Source organism: Nymphaea colorata, chromosome 10 (assembly GCF_008831285.2).
Source record: "Nymphaea colorata isolate Beijing-Zhang1983 chromosome 10, ASM883128v2, whole genome shotgun sequence".
NCBI lineage: Eukaryota > Viridiplantae > Streptophyta > Magnoliopsida > Nymphaeales > Nymphaeaceae > Nymphaea > Nymphaea colorata.
Window position 1 is genome coordinate 23883847 of NC_045147.1, and position 6000 is coordinate 23889846.

Sequence of the window (6000 nt, forward strand, 5' to 3'; positions counted from 1 at the left end):
CTGCTATGAAATAAATGGCCTCAAGCGGCGTTTGATTGCTTTTCTGAATTGAGGGACCCTTTTTACGTCAGAAGGAAAAAGTGAACGCCATCGCTTAAGCAAGTTGGCTAATACTAAAATATGGTACTCTTCCCCCCTTAAGAAAATAAAAAATATAAAAGTTGCTTTTGAGTACAAATAAATTTTTGTTAAACCTCAGTTTTTAATGAGTTTCTAAAACCTGATTTTATGTTAAGCGACCCATCCAAAATCACGTTGGATCAGGTTATTCAACTCCCCTTGGAATTTTACGGAAATAAAATCACTTTTTTAGCTTGAAAGTAATTTAATTATCAAATTCGGGAAGACAAAATCAGTTTTCTAACTTATATGCAACCTGACTGGGGAGAGAAGTTGCAAAAAATCTAAAATAATATAATTTTAAGAAGATGGTAATCCTTGATCTCCAACAATGAGTAGAATTCGAACCTGAGATTCGAAACTGCACGGCGGCCCCTTTAGTTCACTGGAATTACACATGTCGAGTAATGATCCGAAACAAAGGAGAAGTATTTCTGACTCCTCACTCAAACATTATAAGAACTGAACGAAAAAAAAAAAAAAAAAGGGAAAGGAAAGAAAACTCAACCTCTTGATCTTCATTGAGAATTTATATCAAAACCTGTCCTCCAAAATAAGTACAGAAACGGCCATCCGAGCGGTAGCTCCTGAAATCCTTGGCATTGTAGCAGTCGCTTGAAGGGCTCCACCAGGTCGTAGACCTTGAGATCAGTAATGAAGCAGCCCCTATTCTGTCGGCAGCTTCTCTCAATAATGCCTAAGCATAATAATGAGGATATGATTTGAGATTTTGGTTGTAATGAGACTGAGAGTATGGTTTTGAGATTTTGGTTTGTCGGACTGTACCCAGTTCGACTAAATCAAATTTTGTTTACACGTATAAATATAAAGATTCGAGGGGAAGTAAGTAAAAAAATGAAAAAATGTACGAGATGATGTTTCAGCTATTTAAATATAGCAAGCACATATCGTGTTTAATGTGGTAATTACCAGTAGACAGGATTCACCAGATCATATTTTCATTAAAGCCTAGAAACCGTAAGTCCACTTCAGTAATAGATAGGGAGCAGTAATGTGGTGCATTGTTTTGCTGGCTGAAGTACTTGTTCCTTGAATGATTGAAAAGGACCAACTTGCCAGGGAATGTCAACTCTCAAGCTAAAAAATCCAGCCCAGAGTTTCCTTAACTTTGCTGGTCGACGTATTAAAAGCAATCAAACAGACGATAAACGAATTCAAATTAGACTTCATTTATCATTATGTAAACGAATTCAAATTAGACTTCATTTATCATTCTATATATATATATATATGTTGACGGGTTTTGTTGTTCGGGTCCGGATCCGTACCCGATCCGGTTTGTCCTAATTAGGACTACTTATACTTCTGTAAACCCTAATCTTTGAGTTAATGAAGTGTTGAAGAGAGAGAGTGTCTGGATGCTAGTGGGCACCAGACCTCCTCACCCGTGGTTTTTTTTCCCTCGAGTCGAGGGTTTTCCACGTTACATCCGTGTGCTTTCTTCTTCTCTCGTGCACATTTTGTTTCTACATGGTATCAGAGCCGTCGGACTTGGAGAAAACAAAATCTGTTTTTTGTTCTATGGTTGTGAAGTTCCAACCCTGACTGCCGCCGCCGCTACCACCGTCGCCGTCGCTACCACCACCGCCGCCGCTGCCCTTGCTGCGCCGCCGCTGCCCTGGCCGTGACCGTGACCACCGCCGCTGTCGCCGCACCGTGGCCGTGACCGTGACCGCCGCCGCTGCCCTTGCTGCCCCGCCGTGGCTGTGACCGCTGCTGCGTCGCTGGTGTCGTGACTGTCGACGCCAACGTCTCTGCTGACGCCTCCGCCGCCGCCGACGTCCGACCACCGACGCCGACGTCCGCCGCCGTCGCCTCTTCTCGGCGCGCGCTGCCAAGCGCGGCCCTCTGCTTCCGCCGCGTCCTGCTGCTTCCGCAGCTCCCGCCCTTCCGCTGTTGATCCCCGACTGCGTCATCTCACCTCTTCTCTCGGTTGCTGCTGTGTGTGTTCTTTGGCAGCCACTTCTACCTCGTGATCATGGCTGACTCGTCTTCTTCTTCAGTCAACACTACTCTGCCTGATGTTGTGTCTGCGCGGACTGATCATGTACCGGTTCAGGTTACCACCATTCAACTTACCAAGGAGAACTATTCCCGATGGTCTGCTGCGATTACCATGGGGATTGCTGGGCGAGGACGCATTGCCTATGTGAATGGGAGAAAGGTTGAACCTGCTGCAGATAGTCTGGCTTGGGATACATGGTTTCTTGAAGACAACCAGGTCAAAACCTGGATTGTCAATTCAGTGTCCCCGGATATCCAACCCCTCATTCTTCGTAAGAAGACTGCAAGGGATATGTGGATTATTTTGGAGCAGATGTATGGCCAAAAGAAAAGGAAAGTTCGTGTGTATCAACTTATGAAGGATGTGTATTCCCTGCGACAAGGTGCTCTCTCGGTTGCAGACTTTTATGCAGCATTAAAATCTAAGTGGGAGGACCTTGACTATCACTCTGATATTCCATAGAGGTGTCCTCACGACCAGATGCAGTACATGACTGATAAATGGGAAAACAGGGTATTCCTTTTCTTATCTGGACTGAATGATGACTTTGAAAATATAAGGGGTCAGATTCTTAACTCTGACGAATCATTTAGTATTGAAGATGTCTATTCCCGTGTTGAAGCTGAAGAACAGAGAAGGCTGCTCTCTAGTGGACGAAAGGGGGAAGAACAGTCTGCCTATGTTAGCCGTGCCCCTGTTGGAACTCCCCGTTCTTCCCGAAAATGTACTCATTGCAAAAAACTTGGTCATACTAGGGATTTTTGTTGGGACCTGTATCCAGAGAAGAAGGATAGTAGGGGGAGGTCTTCGAGTGGGAAGAAGCCTGTATCGTCTGCAACAAGTCTGAGTGAAGGGAAAGGTTCTATTTCTGCAGAGCAGATTCGTGAGCTACGAGCATATTTGAGCAAGATTGATGTTGGTCAGGCAGATACACCAGATGAGGTGAAGATCAATCAGGCATTGGCTGTTTCAGGGGGAGAAGGTACTTCTTCTATGGGTGAATGGATTGTTGACAGCGGTGCCACTCATCACATGACTGGCAACCCCAAGCTTTTCCATGACTACAAGCTATCCTCGGGAAAGGAACGTGTGTCCCTTGCCGATGGTTCCTTTACTTCAGTGGCAGGGAAAGGGAGTCTTTCCTTGTTAAATAATTTTTTAGTTCATGATGCCTTACATGTTCCTCATCTTCCCTTAAATTTGTTATCTGTTAGTAAGATTACCAAGGAACTGAAGTGTGAGCTTATATTTTCTGAAAAACGTTGTGTTTTGCAGGACTTGGTGACAGGGAAGAGGATTGGGATTGGTTTGGTGTCTGATGGGCTGTATCGGCTTCCTATACGCGTTGTCACAGCTCTTATGTCAGCAGACTGCAGAACAGAGAAGAAGGAGGAAGAGTGTCGTCAGTTATTTTTGTTTTGGCATGAACGCCTTGGTCATCTCCCATTTGGGATTTTGCAACATTTGTTCCCTGAACTATGTTCTAGTTTAAACATTTCCATGTTATCATGTGATGTGTGTCAGTTTGCGAAGCATGTTAGAGCTTCTTATCCAATTTCAAATAGTCGTTCTAATAAAGCTTTCTCCTTGGTTCATTCTGATGTGTGGGGGCCTTCGGGCATTCATTCTCGTGGTGGTTTTCAATACTTTATAACCTTTATAGATGATTATTCAAGATGTACCTTTGTGTATTTGTTGAAAGATCGTAGTGAGGTGCCTCACATTATTGAAACTTTCATCCTCCTAGTGGAAAACCAATATGGACATTCTGTCAAGACTTTTCGGTCTGATAATGCTCGTGAATATCTGTGTCTCACTGTTGAAGAATTCTTTCGAAAGAGGGGGATTGTTCATGAGACATCCTGTAGTTATACCCCCCTCAAAATGGGGTTGCTGAGAGGAAAAATCGTCAGTTGCTCAATGTCACCCGAGCCATACTGTTCCAAAGACATCTCCCAAAATACTATTGGGGTGATGCAATCCTTACTAGTGTCTACTTGATTAATCGCATGCCCAGTCGTGTGCTAAAGGGTCGTACTCCATACTCTATGCTTCCAGGGAGTAGTCAACCTTTTCATCTTCCTCCTCGAGTCTTTGGATGTGTGTGTTTCATACATAACCACAGCCCCAATGTGAAAAAACTTGATCCCAAATCTATTAAGGGCGTCTTTCTTGGGTATTCTTCCACTCAAAAAGGTTATAAATGTCTAGATCCTACCACTGGTCGTCTTCACATTACCAAAGATGTCACATTCTTGGAACATGTCTCCTATTTTGGTGAGAATTCTCTTCAGGAGGAGAAATTAATGTCTAAGGAAGAGTATTCTCCCACACAGGAAATTCAGTTTACAGACTTTATGGATTACAGGCGTGAAGAGAATCCTGTTGCCAAGGTGCTTGGCAAAGATGAAGATGGCAAAGATGAAGAGGGGACGACTACTGATGTACATGAACAGGAGAAGGAGGGAGAGCATCCTTTGGTGACAGAACAAGAGGGTAATCGTATGTTTGGACAGGTGTATTCCAGGAGAAGAGCTTGTACTGACAAGGTGATTGATGATGAGGAGGTTACACCGAATCCCAATCCTACTTCTTCCTTGGATGATCCAAGTCGTGTTCAGAAGCAAGATGTTGGAAAAGAAAAGGAGGATCTTCCTATTGCCTTGAGAAAGGGGGTCAGGTCATGTACCCAGCACCCTATTGGTAACTTCGTATCTTACTCTAGATTGAGCACTGACTATAAATGTTTTGTATCCTCCTTGGCTGTGGTTGTGATTCCCAGGAATGCTACAGAGGCTCAGGGTGACACTAAGTGGTCTCATGCAATGAAAGAAGAGATGGAAGCTTTAGACAGAAATCAGACATGGGAGGTGGTTGATATTCCTGAAGCAGCCCACTTGGTTGGGTCGAAGTGGGTCTACACTGTTAAGTACAAACCAGATGGTAGCATTGAAAGGTATAAAGCACGATTGGTGGCCAAGGGGTTCAGTCAGAAATATGGGATCGACTACTTAGAGACGTTTGCTCCTGTTGCAAAGATGAAGACTGTTAGAGTTATTATTTCATTGGCGGTGCTGAAGGGTTGGGAGATGTGCCAACTTGATGTAAAAAATGCCTTTCTCAATGGAGATCTCGAAGAGGAAGTGTACATGTGCATGCCACCAGGTTTTGAGAAGCCTGGAAAATGTTGTAAATTGAAGAAAGCTTTGTATGGGCTGAAACAGTCTCCCCGAGCATGGTTTGAACGGCTCAGACTTGTTATGAAGAAACATGGCTACAAACAAGGAAATGGAGATCATACCCTGTTTGTAAAGAGAAGAGAGAGTAAAGTTACTCTACTATTGGTTTATGTTGATGATATGATTGTTACAGGTAATGATAAGGAAGAGATAGCAAGATTAAAGGGTTTACTATCTACTGAATTCGATCTAAAAGATCTTGGTAAGCTGAAGTATTTTCTGGGTATTGAAATTGCTAGATCAGGTACAACTCTTGTACTTAGTCAAAGGAAGTATACCCTGGATCTACTAAAGGAGACAGGAAAACTGGGATGCAGACCAGCCTCTACTCCTATAGATGCTGGGCATAAACTTGGTAGCAAAGATGGAGAACTGTTGGGTGAAGAAGCTAAAGGGAGATATCAACGTCTAGTTGGCAAACTGATTTATCTCACTCTGACTAGACCTGATATCACATTTGCTGTAAATGTGATGAGCCAGTTCATGCATGCACCTACAGATATGCACTTGAAGGCTGTAGATAGAATTTTGTGCTACTTGAAGAAGAATCCCGGAAAGGGACTTCTATATGTGCAACAAAGATCTATTGAAGTTGAAGGGTATTTTGATGCAGAC